This window comes from Mastomys coucha, unplaced genomic scaffold, assembly GCF_008632895.1.
Source record: "Mastomys coucha isolate ucsf_1 unplaced genomic scaffold, UCSF_Mcou_1 pScaffold14, whole genome shotgun sequence".
Classification (NCBI taxonomy): Eukaryota; Metazoa; Chordata; class Mammalia; order Rodentia; family Muridae; genus Mastomys; species Mastomys coucha.
In genome coordinates this window covers 70257928-70275673 of record NW_022196896.1, presented here as the reverse complement: position 1 = coordinate 70275673, position 17746 = coordinate 70257928, and positions in this window count along the sequence as shown.

Genomic DNA, 17746 nt, shown 5'->3' with positions numbered 1-17746 from the left:
TTTTTTTAATTAGATATTTTCTTTGTTTACATTTCAAATGTTCTCCCTTTTGCTGGATTCCCCTCTGAAATAGCCCCATTCCCTTCCTCACCCCACTTCCCCCGTCCCTCTGCTCACCAACCTACCCTCTCCCACATCCTGTCCCTGGCATTCCCCTACACTGGGGCATAGAACCTTCACAGGACCAAGAGCCTCTCTGACCATTGATGACCAACTAGGCCATCCTCTGCTATATATGCAGCTGGAGCCATGAGTCCCACCATGTGTACTCTTTGGTTGGTGGTTTAATCCCTGGGAGCTCTGAGGGTACTAGTTAGTTCATATTGTTGTTCCTCCTATGGGGCTGCAAACACCTTCAGCTCCTTGGGTTCTTTCTCTAGTTCCTTCATTGGGGACCCTGTGCTCAGTCCAATGGATGGCTGTAAGCCTCCACTTCTGCATTTGTCAGGCACTGGTGGAGCCTCTCAGGAGACAGCTATATCAGGCTTCTGTCACCAAGCACTTGTTGGCATCTATAACAGTTTCTGGGTTTGGTGATTGTATAAGGGATAGATCCCCAGGTGGGGCAATCTCTGGATTGTCATTCCTTCAGTCTCTGCTCCACATTTTGTCTCTGTAACTCCTTTCATGGGTATTTTGTTTCCCCTTCTAAGAAGGATCGAAGTAGCCACACTTTGGTCTTCCTTCTTCTTGAGTTTCATATGGTTTGTGGATTGTATCTTGGATATTCTGAGCTTCTGGGCTAATAACCACTTATCAGTGAGTGCATACTATGTGTGTTCTTTTGTGATTGGGTTACCTCACTCAGGATGATAGCCTCCAGATCCATCCATTTCCCTAAGAATTTCATAAATTCATTGTTTTTAATAGCTGAGTAGTATTCAATTATGTAAATGTACCACATTTTCTGTATCCATTCTTCTGTTGAAGGACATCTGTTTTGTTTTTTTTTCCAGTTCCTGGTTATTATAAATATGGCTGCTATAAACATAGTAGAGCATGTATCCTTATTACATGTTAGAGCATCTTCTGGTTATATGCTCAAGTAGTACTATGTCCAGTTTTCGGAGGAAACACCAAAGTGGTTGAACCAGCTTGCAATCCCACCAGCAGTGAAGGAGTGTTCTTCTTTCTCCAGAACCTCACCAGCTTCTGCTGTCATCTGAGTTTTTGATCTTTGCCATTCTGACTAGTGTGAGGCGGAATCTCAGGGTTGTTTTGATTTAAATTTCCCTGATGACTAAGGATGTTGAACATTTCTTTAGGTGCCTCTCAGCCATTTGGTATTCCTCAGTTGAGAATTCTTTGTTTAGCTCTACACCCCATTTTAATAGGGTTATTTGGTTCTCTGGAGTCTAACTTCTTGAGTTCTTTGTATATATTGGATATTAGCCCTCTATCAGATATGAACATCTCATTAGATGACGAGAAAGCATTTGACAAAATCCAACATCCCTTCATGATAAAAGTCTTGGAAAGATCAGGAATTCAAGGCCTATACCTAAATATACTAAAAGTAATATACAGCAAACTAGTAGTCAACATCAAACTAAATGGAGAGAAACTTGAAGCAATCCCACTAAAATCAAGGACTAGACAAGGCTGCCCACTCTCTCCCTACTTATTCAATATAGTACTTGAAATCTTAGCCAGAGCAGTTAGACAACAAAAGGAGACAAAAGGGATATAAATTGGAAAGGAAGAAGTCAAATTATCACTATTTGCAGATGATATGATAGTATACTTAAGTTACCCCAAAAATTCCATCAGAGAACTTGTAAACCTGATAAACAATTTCAGCAAAGTAGCTGGATATAAAATTAACTCAAACAAATCAGTGGCCTTACTCTATACAAAGGATAAACAGGCTGAGAAAGAAATTAGGGAAACAACATCCTTATCAATAAGTCAAAAATAATATAAAATACCTTGGTGTGACTCTAAGCAAGTTTAAGATCTGTAATGACAAGAACTTCAAAACGCTGAAGAAAGAAATCGAAGATCTCAGAAGATGGAAAGATCTCCAATGCTCATGGATTGGCAAGATTAATATAGTAAAAAATGGCCATCTTGCCGAAAGCAATCTACAGATTCAATGCAATTCCCATCAAAATTTCAACTCAATTCTTCACAGAGTTAGAAAGAGCAATTTCCAAATTCATATGGAATAACAAAAAACCTAGGATAGTGAAAACTATTTTCAATAATAAAAGAACTTCTGGTGGAATCACCATCCCTGACCTCAGGCTGTACTACAGAGCAATTGTGATAAAAACTGCATGGTTCCGGAACAGTGACAGGTAGGTAGATCAATGGAATAGAATTGAAGACCCAGAAATGAACCCACACACCTTTGCTCACTTGATCTTTGACAAAGGAGTTAAAACTATCCAGTCGAAATAAGACAGCATTTTCAACAAATGGTGCTGGCTCAGTTGGCAGTTATCATGTAGAAGAATGCAAAGGGATCCATTCTTATCTCCTTGTACAAAGCTCAAGTCCAAGTGGATCAAGGACCTCCACATAAAACCAGATACAGTGAATCTAATAGAAAAGAAAGTGGGGAAAAGCCTCGAGCATATGGGCACAGGGGAAAATTTCCTGAAGAGAACACCAGTAACTTATGCTCTAAGATCAAGAATCAACAAATGGGACCTCATAAAATTGCAAAGCTTCTGTAAGGCAAAAGATACTGTCAATTACACAAAACAGCAAAATATTTTTAATGAACTTAGCTGCTTGCACTTTCTACCTTTCCCAGTTTGAGAGCCTAAGGCCATGCTGTCCTAGGGTTTGGAGGATGCTTGACATAAGCATTTGGGGCAACCTGCTTCCAAAGACACCTTCTCAGTGAGCTTAGACAGCACAAGCGGCTAACCAAGCATGAAAGCATAAAGAAATGAGTTTGAATCCCAAGCACACAGGTCAAAACTAGATACTAGCTCATCTGTAATTTCAGTACTCAGAAGACTGAGAACTGGAACAAGTCATACTGACAAGCTCTAGGTTCAATGAAGAGATGTTATCTCAATGAATATGATAGGAAGCAATCACATTAGTTTCTGGACATTAGTCTCAGACCTCCACACAGAAGTATACATTTGCGTCATATCTGAGCACACACAGAAGAATGTGCATACACACAGATACAGTCAGAGAATTCAAAGAATGCACTTTTAAAACCTAGTAAAGCAAGACATAGATTCCCTCCAACAGCCTCCTTTGGGAACACTTCTCTGCTGAACTACTTTCATTTTAGCCCAGCAAAACTGATTAAGGACCTGGTCTCTAGACCAATAAAATTCCTGATGTTTTAAGTCTCTGAATTTGAGATAATGTGTCCTTTCCTCAACAGGAAGCTGTCACATCGAATCCTGCTGTTTGATCTGCTCTGCTCTTCCAGTTGGTATTCTTAGATAATTACCATTTACAGCATATTTCTTAGGTATAGTAGAGCTTATGCCAGTAGTTATTTTTTATTTTTTATTTAATTTTTCTATTTTCTTTTCCTGTCTTCTTACAGGTTGGGGGGTAGTTTTAGATGGCCACTTAAGTGTATTTACAATCTCTCTTTCTAGCATTGATAGTGCATATTTTAGCTGTATATGTGCTCCAGGACTCAGCAGCTTATGCTGGAGAAACTGAAAATCTTATTTTCATCTATCATCCTACATTTGCACAATTCATCCATACCTAGATAAAAGCAAACAGTATTTCTGCCTTTGAAAGTTATTTAGGAAATAAAAAGAGAAAGAAAAATCTACTAATTCCTCATATCATTGTTTTACTATATTTTCCCCCTAAAACTCCAAGGGTCTTTATTTCATCTTTTCCCTTCATTTTAAAGACCTTTCTTTAGCCACCCTTCATCGAGAGTTCATTAATTCTCCTCTGTTTTCTTCGCTCAGAAGATCTGAGTTTGCTATGGTATTACAAGCCTGTTAGAATCTTCTGATAGAATCACACACACACCCATACACACACACACACACACACACACACACACACACACACACACACACACACACACACATGCATGCACACATGCATGCATGCGCATTTTAAACCACCTTGGAATAAAATAATGAGATGTCACTACCCCTCCCAAAGCAAAGCTTTAATTTCTCTTTTATTTCTGAAGGATACTTTTGATAGTTTTTATGAGCTGTCCTCCCATAAGTCTTTGGAATTGGAATACTTGGTCCTGGTGGATTTGGTGGTAGCTCTTTGGGGGAGGATTAAGAGATATGGCCTTGCAGGAGAATGTATGTTATAGTAAAGCAGATTTTTGTGGTTTCAAAAGCCTGTGCCATTTCAAGTTAGCTCCCTCTGCCTTCTTGAGGGTCAAGATGTAAGTTCTCAATAGCTGCCTAGGTTTCTACACTCTGCCATCAAATATTCTAAACCTCTAAAACTGTAAGGCCAAAATAAAGTTGCCTTGGTCATGCTATTGGAACATAGCAATAGATAAGTAATCAAGAAAACATTTTCTTTCTAGGTGTAGATTCAAGTTTAAGAGATCTTTCAGTTTACCAAAAAGTCTGTTGTCCCACAAATGTTTTCCTCTTAGTGTTAGCATATTATCTACTGCCCTGGCTTGTTTTAGAATTTGAATGTCTTTAATTTTTAGCAAGTTTATTATGGCTTGTCCTGATATATAATTATTTGGGTTTATCCTGTGTTTTCAGTTGGTGTTCTATTGCTGTGAAAAAATACCATGACCACACCTGTGACTGCCCTCTCTACCATGATGTTAATGAACTCAGCCTCTGAAATTGTAAGCAAGCCTCAATTAAATGTTTTCTTTTATAATAGTTGTCTTGGTCATGTTTCTTCACAGCAAGAGAACACTGACTTAGGCCCTTTGGAAAGTAGATTATTTATTGTTCTAGGCATTATTTTTGTAGCGTTTCATAGTATTTGAGTGCCTCAAAATGGTGAGTCTTACCTCTCTACTGTCTTGCTTTGGCATCAACTGACCTTTTCATTTATCTCAAGTCTTCATGCTTCCTTAGTTCATGCTCTTTGGGGGGGGGGGGGCATTTACCTATTCTGCTTCAGCCAAAGTTATCTAATACTTGTTCAGTAATGCAAAGTTGCTATATGCAAGCTTCCTCCAGAGGAGGTAGAAATACTGGGTCTGTACTTGAGCTTCCTGGACACCCAAGGATTGCCTCCTCCTACCTCTGAGTAGAGGTGAAAGCTAAGTCTCATGCGTTCTCTCCATTGCATTGGGGCATATGAAGGTGACGTATCTACTGATGGGTGATTATATTATTGAATTCCCTTGAGGCCTTTTCAAGTATTACTCAAGCAACAAGGAAGAGATGCTTCACTACTGCTAACAGAGGTGGATATTTGGGCTCCATGTAGTGTAACCATGGACACCTCAGGAAGAATTACTTTGTTACCCTCTGGCAGGGTTTGAAACCTCAGCTCCTTATTATTCTTCTTTGATAACACAATGGCAGGAAATTTTAGGTATTCTTCGCAGCCCAGTATGGATAGAAATGTAAGTTCCTCAGTCAGCTTTGGCTTGTGTGTCTGGGTTTCAGGATGATGTTTCTTCTATGGTGTCTGATGACTTTCTGATTTGAGGGTCTTTACCTTTTTTGGTCCTTTTTTGGGGGTGTCTTTTTGTTTGAACACATTGGCTTTTTTCATGTGATATTTCTTCAAGCCCACTTCTGAGCTGTATGAGAACAAAGCCAATGCAGGGAGTTAACCTCCGCATCTTACGTTTGGTCCTCAATTCCCTCATTGTGCTATACATTCTCTCTCCACATTTAGAATCTTCTTATGTTCCTTATGACTTATATACAGTATATGACAAGAGGAATAAGAAATGTAGCCAGATATGTAACTCTCTGACTTTCTAGACGCAAAGTTCATCTAATGTTTTACCCTCCACCACCTCATGGGAAATCAAACCCAGCAAGCTTTTGGCTGCTTTTTGTCTAGTGAGATATGCTATTTATATCATGAAGGCCTCTGTGTAGTTAACAGTTAAGACAGGTTGTGGCAGTATCTACACAGCAGACCCTTTCAGGAGCTCCTCCCATCCCTTGGCTGTAGCTCACAGCTATGGAGTGTTGTTACTGGCCTGCTACTCTACTCTCTGTAGCGCTGCCTGTGGATTTCTCCACATCATGGTGGGAGTCTCTGCTGAGAAATCCACTCAATTAATTAACATCCATTGAAACGAACTGGAAGCAGCAATTGATTAGAGTAATGGTGCACCAGCTTTTCACCCTGCCATTTGGGATAACTTCACAACTTCTTTTCTAGAATTTTCCTCCTGGATCAAGTTTCACTCGTCCATAGTGGTAGGAAACCCGATGATGCACAGTTTATGGACTGACTCCCTTGTTTTTTCATTTTTCTGTTCTTCAGCAGTGCTTTTTATACCTCCAAAGCACACACCCTGGGTCTCCACCTCAGGGTGAGCTGCTCATCCTTTACTCCACGCAGCTAGCCTTTATTTAAATAAAGGGTCTAGTGGAGCTCTGAGAATATCACTTCCCAGGTGGCTTTGCATCTCTGTTGATTATGCCTAGTCTTTCAAACACGAGATAGTTCCAACTTAACTTTAGAAGTGCTTGGATCATGGATGCTTCACTACTTTACTGTGTGACTGTGGGACATGACCATGGCTATTCAAATTCTCCGCATCATACTCATTTTCAAAATGAATGTAGTAATGCCCACCTCTTAGTCTGAGAGGCTTAATGAGATAATGAATTTAAAGTGCCTCTAGTAATTGCTCAATTTCTGCGCATATGATCCAACGCCACCATGGTGACTTGTGCGGCGTCTACCTTTACTTTAGCTTATGAATGTGTCCTTCTCCTCCAGCAGCTTTGCTCCCTCTGGTACCCCGCCTCCTCAACATTCTTCTGTCTTTCCTGAATTCAGGTCTGAAAGTTCTCTTTCTCCAGACTTCCTTATATTGTTTGGTCTTGAGACCTATATTTTCATGTCACACTGTGACTCTCAGTGCTCTGTTTACAAAATAGGGCCTTGTCCTACCCACAGCCCAAACATGTCTTTCTCTAATTATCTGTCTGTTCTTATTTTTTGTTAAGGGTAGCATCAATCATACAGATGCGAAAGTTAGAGATCCCCAGGCCAGTTGTAATTTTTTTCTTTCTTTATACAGTTGCTATTCACTAAGTTACCAGATTCTGTAATTTTCCTTTTTACATGTCAGTGTTTTCTAACTGAAGAGTGCAACCCATGAGTGACCTCTTTGCAGTATGAAGACTTTACTGGATGCTAGCGAATTGAGTTTTTCTTGTGCTAACTTGTCACAGCTTCCTTTCCGTACAGACTGGTTATGGAACGTCTTGCCTGGGTTAATGCTTAGCTCTAAAGAAAGAATCGCCCCACATCAGAAAGAATGGTTATAAAGACTATCTATGTCAATATTTCGAAGCCTGGAAAATAAAAATAAATATCTTTTGTTTAAGATCAATAATATATACATAATAGTTATTTCTATGTCATTTATATCTCTGCATTTTTAATAGATTTTTACACATAAATTAAATATATTCATTAATACAGAATACTATTAATTTTATGGTTGGCCATCTTTTGAAATATCCTTTTTACAAGTTCATGTTTGTACTTGTAACAAGATGTACAAAGGTTTGGATCCCAATGATGGAGACATTTGGTGTTAGAACCTACCTTGAAGACTCATCACTTGGGACTTGTGAAATCTGTATCTGACTCTGCTCTGTTTCTTATTTACCCTGCAGTGAGTGGCTTTCTTCATATGGCTATGCCATGCTGCCACAATGTTCTATGTCAACAGGAGCCAAGAATCAAGAGAGCCAACTGCTATGGTCTAGAAGCTTCAAAATCAGAAGTCAAAATAAATTCTTTTTCCCTCAGGTGTTTTATTAGGAGGGACAATTATAGGCATAAATTTTTCCAACCTACTTTAATCAACATTCAACCTTCCTTCTAACCCACCAACCATCAGAGATAGTGGAAAAGAAAAGTTATTAGGACACAGGGAAAATAGACCTGTTTAGAAATGGTTCTTTGGGGGGTGAGTCCAATCTTCGTTGTCAGGATATTAGCAGTTTGGTCCAATAGAAAACACCAAATACAAATCAGCAGCTGCAATCCAGACCACTTAGCAGTCACCACACATGAACCAACAAAGGCAGTTCAATCCAGAAGAGACCATGAGTTGAGGCTCATGAAAGAGGCAAGAAGCCACAAGAACCTCAAAAGAAATTTTTTGGCAAGTTTCTCTCTGTGGTGTCACAACAAACAGAGCTCAGCAACCCAGTGTAGGGCAAACCAATACATGGGTGCCTTCGGCAAAGAATAATGAGGCAGAAAAAAGCAAATCAATGCTCAAATTCCTGCTGTCTGTGGGGTCATATTTATAATCTTTCTAAACATCACATGTCCTTTCACACATTTGTTTTAGTAAAGCATCCTTTCACTTATGTCTGCTTCAGGAAAACGTTCTTTCAATGACTTCCCCAGCAAAACATCATTTGACATATCTGACTTTCCAAAGAAACCAGACAACATTCTGGGCTAATATCATTATATGCATATGCCGTGTATGGTAGGATGTTGTCCCTACTTAGTTGAACAGAGCTTTTCAAACTTCTGCATTCTCCTAGGTCATAAGTGTGTCTTGCAAATTAATGAGACAACTCCTGTGGTGTCTTAATTAGAGTTTCTATTCCTGCACAAACAGAACCAAGAAGCAAGCTGGGGAGGAAAGGGTTTATTCAGCTTACACTTCCATGTTGCTACTCATCTCCAAAGGAAGTCAGGACTGGAACTCAAGCAGGTCAGGAAGCAGGAGCTGATGCAGAGGTCACGGAGGGATGTTCCTTATTGGCTTGTTTCCCCTTGCTTGCTCAGCTTGCTTTCTTATAGAACCCAATATTACCAGCCCAGGGATGGTTCCACCCACAAGGGGCCCTCTCCCCTTGATCACTAATTGAGAAAATGCCTTACAGCTGGATCTCATGGAGGCATTTACTCAAGGGACGCTCCTTTCTCTGTGATAACTCTAGCTTGTGTCAAGTTGACACACAAAACCACCCAGTACATATGGAAATCCTCTACTTCCTGTGTAGCTTGGGAATAGAGAATGGTCACTAAAAAGGCCAAGGTTGTATTATTAGAGCATAAAGCTTCCAGCTTCACTCTCCAACCTCAGAAAGGTGAAGGGGAATGAAGGCCAAGCTCAATTGTCAGTGACAAGGACAGTCAACCATGCCTGCATTTTCACTGCAGTGAACAGGCAGAGGAAACATCTGTGTTGGTGAATGAATCGAGGGCTGGGAGTTCTTGCAGGGAGACCCTGGAAACCTTTCCTCTTGTTTCCCCTTGTTTGTTCTTGCTTTGTATTTTCTCTAACAACTACTATTGGTGGATTAATTGTTTACTGTGAGTTGTTCTAGAACATGAGTGAATCTGGAAAGAGGTTGTAGTCTCAAGAGGCATGGGCCATGGGGCTTTGGACTGTCATCTGTGGTAAAGTACCCTTAAGGGCTTGGGCTTTAGCTGGGGCACATAGGCAGAGTGTCTGGGTGGACAGTGTCAGAATTGAGTTTTGAAAGCACTAAGTCAGATTGGAGAGAGGTGTTCAGACAATCAAAGAAGGAGATTTTTAGAAAATATGGAAGGGACCTCAGAACACAGGGAGCAGCTCTGTCCAGTCTGCTGAATGTGGGGTGGATCTCCAGCTCCTGCCCTCCACCAAGGGCAACTCAGCCAAAACCTCATTCTGCTCTGTCTGCATGCTTTCAGTTGAAAACCCCAGTAACAAATGTTGCAGCACGTTTGAGGGGGTCATTTCCTGAACACTCTCAACATTGTTGCAATTCCGGATGCCGTTTTTCTTTTCCATTATTGTTTCAACGCTGAAAATTCTCATCCCTATAGCTCAGTAGTTCAATTTCCAGATCTTATGTGATGTCTGTTGAACTGAGAAAACAAATGTGGATACTATATTTAAAAGCCATATGGAATCCTACTAGTTTGTAACCAAATATAAAGATATAACTTACTTTTAAAAAGACTTTGAAGGGAGATGCCTTGCATAGAATAAACTACTTCCAGAAGCCCATGTATTAAAAAAAAGAAAGTCCCAGGGGTGGTATACTTCTTTAGGATAACTTTATAAGTTGTTGCTCAAAGAGTCCCAGAGGTCTTCCAAACAATGCAGGCTCTTTCAGTCCTTCCTCTTTGCCTACTGTAATGAGATAATAAGACCCATTGTGTAAGATATTGCATGCTTAAGATATGTGATATAAAGTAAACAAACTGTAACTGATCTAGAAGCTTCCTCTCTACTGACTACTCTTCATAGTTTCTGAGTGTGATATTCAGGTATCTAGGGGTGCAAAGGCATTTATAACCTTCTCTGGCTGTGTAGCCAATGAATAATTGAGACCAACCTGCCAGGCCAGATGTGCCCACCTGTGCAATAGTGGTACAATAGTTATGGGGTATACAACTGTTTCTTTATTGATCTCCAAGGAGGGACTCCATTCCTGGATCTGTAATGCTGGCCTTAAACCCATGATAGGGAAGATCATAGGTCATAGTGGGGGGGGGGGGATTGAATACTGTTGTTTAGTTAAGTTGGCATACTGTCAAGCTATCTTCCATATATCTATTTTTATACCCGTAGATGGATTCCACTTGATACCTTAATCAGAAAGCCTTTCTTTCCAGTGAATGACAGAGAAATGTAGAACCTCATGGCTGAATAAGGTGTGAGAATAAGTGACGGAAGAGTTCAGCCCTAACTACCTGGACTGGCTGGTTTTGTATGTCATCTTGACCCAAGCTAGAGTCATCAGAGGGAAAGGAGCTGCAGTTGAAGAAATTCCTCTGTAAGATCCAGCTGTAAGGCATTTTTCTCAATTAGTGATCATTGAGGGAGGTCCTAGCCCACTGTGGGGGATGCCATTCCTGGGCTGGTGATCCTGGATTCTATAAGAAAGCAGGCTAAACAAACCATGCAGAGCAAGCCAGTGAGCAGCATCCTTCTGTGGCTTCTGCATTGGCTCCTGCCTCCATATTCCATCCATGGTTGAGTTCCTGTCCTGATTTCCTCCAATGATGAACTATGATCTGGAAAAATAAGCTGAATTACCCCTTTCCTTCCTAATTTGCTTTTTGTTCCTGGTGTTGTGTTATAGCAATAGAAACCTTACCTAAGACAACACCTTTCCCAGGGCTCAGGGACCACTGAAAAGGAATGGAAAGAATGTTAGAGCCAAAGGATAGGGCTAGTAACTATCACTATAAGCAGGAACTTAACAGCAGATGCAGCTGCCTGCACAGATAGTTCCAGGGATTCTGGGAACTATTGCCTTCAGTTATCCAGCCAGCAATGATTCCACCAGGGTCAAAGGGACACTGCCAATTCAGCGGTTATACAGACAGCCCTGGTTCAACTAAAAGCCGAGAACTTGGGAAAGGAATGGGTAGAAGTAGGGTTAATGGGGATGAGGAGAAAAGAGACAAAGTTGGGAGAGACTAAGAAGATCTATAAAGTTGTCAAATAACAGAATTAATAAGCAAAAAGAGAAGGAAGCACACAGACATAGACAGACAGACAGACAGACACACAAACACTCCCACACATATTACACCAGAAAGAATTCCAAACTATTCTGCAATATAAACTTTATTTAAAAATGTACAGCAGGAAGTGACCTTGACTTTTGAAGAAAAACACAAACCTGAAGTGAATTAAATCAACTTCAGCGATAAACCATGCTTTGCAACTAAATTGGACACCACGGAACTAGAGAGTGCCTTGATTAGGAAAGTGAATGCAACATTCTCTCTCAGCTCCTTGATTCTCCAGAAGGGCTTCAACTAGGAGGAAAACACAGAGAAAGGTGAGTCTGGTGAACCCAGAGCAACTGAAGCCCCAAGATTTTGTGTGACACTAATAATCCTGTGAGTGAGTGGCAGAGATGTGCTCTGTGGAGTTTTCAAGGCACATGCAGGGGTGCTAGGTCCCTGACGGTGTCATATTAATTTATGGCGAGTAAACAGCCATTACCGGGATTCATAAAAGGGATAATTAATGGTATTGTTAGCTTTTAAAAAATAGAAAATAAGTGCCCACTTACTAGTGGTTTTGAAATGCTAATGAGGTACTGTGGGATCATGCCCAGTGAGTCATGTTTATCCTCCAAAGCCAGTTCTGCAAATGCGGTGTGTAGAATTTCCCTGCTGTTCCTAGGTTGACCTTTCTAGAACCTTCTGAAGGGACGTAAAAGGCTGTCCTTTGAAGATTCTCTTCATGGTAGTCTCAGGTGAGGATCGTCCTGGCAGGGCAAAATGAGCCTCCTAGGGCAGGATTTGCTAGTATTTATAATTTAAAAAAACTGTAATAATAATAACTTTGTGTGTGCGTGCATGAGTGCATGCATAGGTGTGTATATGTGTATGTGTGTGTGTGAACCACATTTCACCATTTTGAGTGTGGAGTTCAGGAAAGACCTTATATAGTACTCGCTCTCTTTCCTTCCATTGCAGGTTCAAGGGAAGGAACCCGGGTGGTCAGGCTTGCAAGGAGGGTACCTTTATGTCTAGTTTATCTCAATGGGCTGATTTGCCGGCGCTATTCATGAGAGCTATTTCATCTTGGAAAACAGGCAACAGAATGATTTACAAATTAAGTGTGACATGGGGATTAATAATAGTGGGCTATGGAGCTAGCTCTGTTGGTAAAGTTCTTAAGCATGAAGACATGAGCTCAGCTCCCAGAATCCGGGTTAAAAAAAAAAAAATCTGTGAATGCACACTCAATCCCAGTGTTGGAGAAGTAGATAGAGTCTGAGGCAATTACCCAACCCTCAGTTTCCAGTGAGAGACTCTGTCTCAAACAAACAACCACGCACACATCAATGTGGGCAGCTCCTGAGGAAGGGTATCCAAGGCCAAGCTCGGACTGCCACAAATGCATGGTCATGTGTGTGGATGCCACCTTCAATAAATACAACAGAACCAAATGGTGAACAAGAAGAAATCAGCGTCAGTAAATTAATTTCCAAGTCGGGACATCATCTTCCTTTCAGTTGTTAGGAAAAGCCTTTTGCTTCAGGTCAAGCCAGTTTGGGAAACACTGCATGAGGAACTGTTGTTTCACGGGATGCAGAGCTTCTATGTCTTTGAACATTCATCATCCCTAAGCACTCTTGAACATTTTGCTGAGTGGTTCCAATTCTCCTATGATCACCATATGCGTATTCATATTTCAAAAAAGAAAAGATCCTTTTCCTGTGCCTGTGTGTGTGTTTGTGTGTGTGTGTGTGTGTGTGTGTGTCTGTCTACCTGCCTGTCTCTCTTTGTGTTTATGTCTCTTTGTCTCTCTGTCTCTTCCTCCCTCCCTTCCTCTCTCCCTCCCTTCCTTCCTCCCTCCCTTCCTCTTCTCTCTTTTCCTTTCTCCCTCCCTCCTTCCATCCTCTCTCCCTGCCTTCCTTCCTCCCTCCCTTCTCTCGCCCTCTCTCCCTTTCCCTCATTCTCACCCTCCCTTCCTCTCTCCCTCCCTCTCTCCATCTCCCTCTCTCCCTTCCTTCCCCTCTTTTCTTTCTTCCTTTCCTTCTTTCCTCTATCCTCTCTCCCTCCCTTCCTTCTTCCTTCCCTCCCTTCTCTCTCCCAGTCTTCCTTTGCCTCTTTCTCTCCCTCCCTTCCTCTTTCTCTCTCTTTCTCATCTGTCTTCCTCTCCCCCTCCCTCTCTTATTCCTACCTCTTCCCCAGCTGACCTCCAGGGCTCTCTCCATGTTCCTCTAGAAGGTAAAATCAGCACACTAGGTGACCATGCCACCCAGTCATTCAATCTTGCAGCCTTGCCTTGGTCAACTGTAATGAGGACAACTTTTACTTAGGACACAGTAGAGACAGCAGCTCCTTATAACCTATCCTGGTCAGTGGGAAACAGAACAGCCCTGTCTAGCCCTGTGGTTAGAGACTTCTCACTGCAGATTTAGCCCTCATAGCCTTCAGGCCAGTCTCTTCCCTGTGTGGGAATATTTACCCTCAATTCATAGATTTTAAGAATTAGAACTGCTGTATAGCCCTCTCTGCTAGTGTCAAAGCCTCACTGTTCAGCACTGAGGAAATCCAGTAAACAGCCTTGTCCCCAACCTTCTCTGGCCCAGAAAAACCAATTAAGAAAGAGCACAAAAGTGTCCCATGCAAAACAAACAAGCAAGCAACAGACCCCAGCCCAGGAAGCAGCCATGATTGGGGGAAGGTGACTAAAGATTTTTATTTGCTAAGGCCTGATGCTGGGAGGTTTTTATTTTCCCTCCTTGTAAAATTAGTGAGAGCACTCTGCTGCTTGGGAAAGACAGGAGGAACCCCTAGAGGAAGACCTCAGCAGTCCCCACTGTGAGGATTTATACATGGTACTTACCAATTCTATGATTATATATTTGGAATATAAACAGCTCAGTGGCAATTGGCTCCATTTTTTTTTTTTACTCTTGTTTTAAAACTCACCCCTCTCCTACCTTTGAAGTGCAGAGTGCTTTCTTGGTCACCAGCTATTTTGGATGGCAAAATATTAATAAGAAGAATTTATTTTCTGTAGCAACAAATGCTTTCCTTAGAGATTTTTTTTTAAAAAAAAACATTTTAGACAGAATTTTAAAAAACAGAGATATAAATTAAGTCAGATGGGGGAGAAATTTCCCCAGGGAATGTCTTCATCTATGAGATGTTGCAGGTCTCTGAGATGCTCCAGGAGGATGCGACTCCACAGACAGGAGTGATGGCCACTGAGACATGAAGTCAAGGAATCTTTTCTCTGAGGGGATTTCTTACAATGATAAAAAGGGCACACAGTGGGAGCTGACTGTGTAGCTATGTGGCTGTCGGGGGGAGTTCTTACAAAACATGTGCAGGGATCTGGCCTCCATCCACAGCAATGAAGGTGAAAAATATAAGGACAAATAATAATAATAATAATAATAATAATAATAATAATAATAATAATAGTAATATGGTAAAGAATTAACAAAACAATCTAAGCACCTTTAAAAAGGATCTGACCAGCACTCTGCCATTGCATATGAATAACTGAGAGCCATTTCTCCTAGGTTCTGATCAGCAGATTTGATATATGGATTGCGATCAATTTTTTCTTATGGCAAATCTATATGTTATTCTCTGTCTTCATTTGGTGCTATTTGCTGAGTGGCTGTTACTCGGGGGCAGAGGTCGCTCTCTGGCAGTGGAGGCAGCCGGGTAATCTTTTAGTCTTCATAAGAAGTGTGTGAGATATTAAATCACACTTGACGTACCTGAGGCCCGGCAACTTCATCCATATTTTATCTGCTGTAAATTTAATACCACAGCACTTTTTAGGGTGATGTATTTATTAACTGGCTGGGGATGAGCAGTACAGAAATTCAGTTTGTTCAGGAAAATAAAATGAAGACAGTCTGACAAGTTTGAGAAGTAAGCACAATAGCTATTTATTACTTTTTAAATGCACAGTTTGTTGAAATGTCTTTAGCAGTATTTGTTCAATACATGCAGAATGCTTTCTAAATCATCCCAGCTTGATTCTCTTTTTGAATTTTAATAAAATTTTCTTCTTTCAAGGCAGTCTGCTTCTCCCACCCAGAGAGGCTCAGTTTCCAGTGGCTGACTCTCTTGGGAAGAAACCAAGGCTTTGTTCTGTGTGAACCACCCTGCACAACTGTGAGAAACTGAGTCTCATTCAGGCATTCTGTAGTTAAATGCCTGACTCCCCAGGTCAGCTGGGAAACATTTTCGTAGTTAGAATCACCGAGAGATTTGCCCTCGGTTTCTTTAGAGAATAGGTATAGACAAAATAGCTAGCAGGCAGTTTGACAGCATGAGCATTTAGTAGGTCCCATCTGGGCATGTGACATTGCCAGCCATGAGCTTTTACCAGGCTTATAGTATCGGACATGAATTCTCCCTTGTGGACTCAGCCCTAAATAGGATGTCTGCCTTTATCAGCTCCTTCCCTCAGGTCTCAGGGATCCTCATGAAAAAGGAGATGGGAAGAAACAACACATGATGGGAAGGAAGTTTTCTCTTCTAGATACAATGGGGCAATGCACATATGAAGTCAGGGACTGTGGCAGCATGCACAAGAACTTCACAAGTTCAAGCCAGACAACATCCAAGGCACAAAGCCTACTCCTAACCCAGAAGCTATTTGCAATTGATATGTGCTGGAAGAGGGACAATCAGTTTTCTTTGGACATTAGTATATTAACTATATAGGTCCCATGCTCAGGTGTTGGTGGCCAACCCAAAATGGACTCCATGACTTTATATGTTTCTTTTTGTTTGTTGTTTTCTTTTTGTTTAGCTGTGCTTTGATTTTGGTGGGCAGTCGGGAGAGAGAAGGAACACGATGTTGGGTGGGTAGGGGTGTTAGGAAACTATGGATGGAAGAGTGGAAAGAATGTGATCAAAATATATCCCATAACATATTTTGAAAGTCAGTAAATTACACACACACACACACACACACACACACTCAGGAGGCAGGAAGATCTCTGTGGCCAGGGTGAATTCATAGTCAGCCAGAGCTACATAGTAAGACTTTATCTCAAAAACAAAGAATCCCAACACAATAAAGTGAGCTTTGACACAGGATGTAACTTGGTCAGGTCAGAGAGTGCTTGCTTGCCATGCTTGAGACCCTAAGCTATGCCTCTAGACAAAAGGCAAAATCAATAATCAAAAAGACAGAAAAACAAAAAATACAAATCAAAACATTCTCCAGGCTGAGTGTGGTGACACATGCCTTTAAAGATGCTGGGATTTTACAGGCAGAGGCAGGGAGACTTGGAGTTCAAGACCATCCTGAAGAACAGTGCCAGATTTTATCTCAAAAGCTAACAAATAAATAGGGGCCCACGAGAGACAGCAGGTAAAAGTGCTTGCCAGGAAAGCCTGTGGGCCTGCCTGTGTTTAATCCTCAGGAGGAGAGAATCCCCACATACAGGCTGTGGTATGCACTCATACACACACACAGACAGACAGACAGAAAGACACACACAGACAATTAATTTAATTAATTATTAAATAAATTAGCAAAACTTTTAAAGCAGGCTTCGAATTTTTAAAAAAGGAGAACATCTTTGTTGCTTTGTCTCCACTGACCACCTCCATGTTCCTTGTGTTTCACAGCATTTAGTCTGTAAAATTGTTATTTCCTGTACAGGTTATGGGCTGTTGGTGAGACACACACACTAGTCCTATTTGCCAACTGTCTGGCAACTTAAGATCTCAGCTGTTGAATGAGAAAGAAGATAAGGCCCCATACATTCATTTGTATTTTCTTCTCACAAAACTCTCTTTCCCTTTTGTTTTCTGCCAAGTCTAGGATTTCAAGCCTTGGCTGAGGTGAGAGTTCTACATTTTAGCTCAGCATGGACAGCAATGTTATGGCCCACACAGGCAGGTCTCTTCTTGTGTTCACTTGGCTCCATTTGACCCTGGGCATACAAGCTGAGAGGCACCAGAAGATGGCATTTCTGAGGACACCAGGTAGGTCCTGTTCCTTAGCTGGCAAGAAGTTTCAAGGGTCTTCATTGCATACAGTGGGACTAGAAAATAGTTTTTAGAGTGTGTTCAGCTCATGTCATCATTGGCATCATCACCATCATCATCACCACCATCATCATCACCATCACCACCACCACCGCCGCCATCCTCCTCTTCCCCCTCCTCCTCCTCCTCCTCC